Source organism: Austrofundulus limnaeus, unplaced genomic scaffold (genome assembly GCF_001266775.1).
Source record: "Austrofundulus limnaeus strain Quisiro unplaced genomic scaffold, Austrofundulus_limnaeus-1.0 Scaffold21, whole genome shotgun sequence".
Lineage (NCBI taxonomy): Eukaryota > Metazoa > Chordata > Actinopteri > Cyprinodontiformes > Rivulidae > Austrofundulus > Austrofundulus limnaeus.
In genome coordinates this window covers 3,517,060-3,518,868 of record NW_013952423.1, presented here as the reverse complement: position 1 = coordinate 3,518,868, position 1,809 = coordinate 3,517,060, and positions in this window count along the sequence as shown.

Below are 1,809 nucleotides of genomic sequence, written 5' to 3'. Positions count from 1 at the left end.
ATAATAATAATAATAATAATAATAATAATAATAATAATAATGCTTCTTATTCTGGGAGACAGACCACAGAAAACCACAAACTGAACCTGGACTCTGCTGAGATGGTTCCAGATCCTTCATCACGTCTCAGGGCCATGAAGTCAAAGACAAACAGCTTTTACACTGTAATCATTACGCCGCTAAATGCAAACAAAGTCTTCACCTAATTTTTCCAAGCTGTGCGAAATTTAATTAAAAAAAGGTACGAAATGTTCATTTTACACTAAGAAAGAAAAATAAAACAAAATTAGTGTTGAATAGTTTTGTGCATTACAAGCCACAAATGATGATAAACCACTAATCCTGCCTGCGTTCCTCTGAGCCACAAACAATCTGAGGGAAGAGTGGAGTTTATTCTGTGAGCTGCAACAATCCATCACAGGTGTGGCGCTCGGCTGCGGCTCAGCTCGTTCAGGTAATCAAGAAGAATGGTGCAGGAGGGAGCCGGCGTGGAGAGGAGAATACAGCATGACCCAAAATACAAACACAACTTTATGTTTTTACACAAACTGTGGCCGAGGCTCATATTTGAGCTGCTTCTGCACAAGAAACTGGCTGCAGCTAACCGTTATTTAGTAATCGATTAAACAAGTAGTCGGATAACAAATCTGTCATGTTCTGCAGTAATTATAAGACTTAAATCACTGAATCTGTGTGCTGATTAATGATTTTACAGCAGTGAACATGACTTGATGGTTTAAACACATTTGCTGTCAAATAACAATCCAACTGGACAAACGTAGCTGTGTTTCCATTGCAAATATCCACAAAACTTTGTCGATATTCTGTTAATGTCGAATAAACACAGTTTCACAACTGCAGAGTTTCCATTTAGTAAGAAATGTTATTAAAGTCACGTGAATACGTTTGTTCTCATGATAAGTCATTACAAACATGGCAGCGATGGATGTAAACACATAGCATGTTGCTACCACYACACTAGCGCTCATCATCAGAGGAGACGTCGGCGTCTTTTATCGAGGCTTTCCAGAGACAAGTCCCTACTTGGGAGCGGCTACGTATGCTGTGTTTTTGGGAAATTGTAGTCAGTGAGTTTACTATTTTATACTACTTCTGTGATATTACTACTACTTCTACTTCCTGTTATCTTCTTCGTCATCATTTTTTTCTCCAGTAGAAACAGCCGGTTGTTGATCATGTGACTCCTGTGATGTGAAAAAAGTGTTTCCATTGGAGTTTTGCAAAAAACACCAATTTCGATACGGCTGAAAAACCACCTCATCCTAGAGCAAAAACATTTTGTCGAAAAACGTAATGTTTTTCAAAACTGACATGTTTCCATTGAGCAAATTTATTTTCAAAATTCTCATTTTTACATTTTCATGGTCAGTGGAAACACAGCTAGTGTACTGATTATAACCATATGTGACCCATCATATTGAAATGAGGATTAAGTCAAATTTGGTCAAAATGACCTAACTACATTTTCATATTCCTGCTTTAAAAGCTACATTTTGATACCTGGATCATTCTGATGTCATAGAGATCTGACATCATTTGTCTTGTTGGTTACAATAATACGTTACTATTTGGTCTGAATCCTAATTTTATGTAAATTTATTGAGTTATTTTTCACGTCATTATAAAGAGGAAACCTCAATTTTATTTGTATAGTAAGATTTCCCAGTTGGAAAGAAACTAAAACATTTCTAGCTCACAGGGAAAAATTCTAAATTTTAAGGCGTTTTTCCTCAAAATCAGTTTTTTTTTTTTTTTGTTTTTTTGTTTTTTGTTACTGCTCAAAAAAAT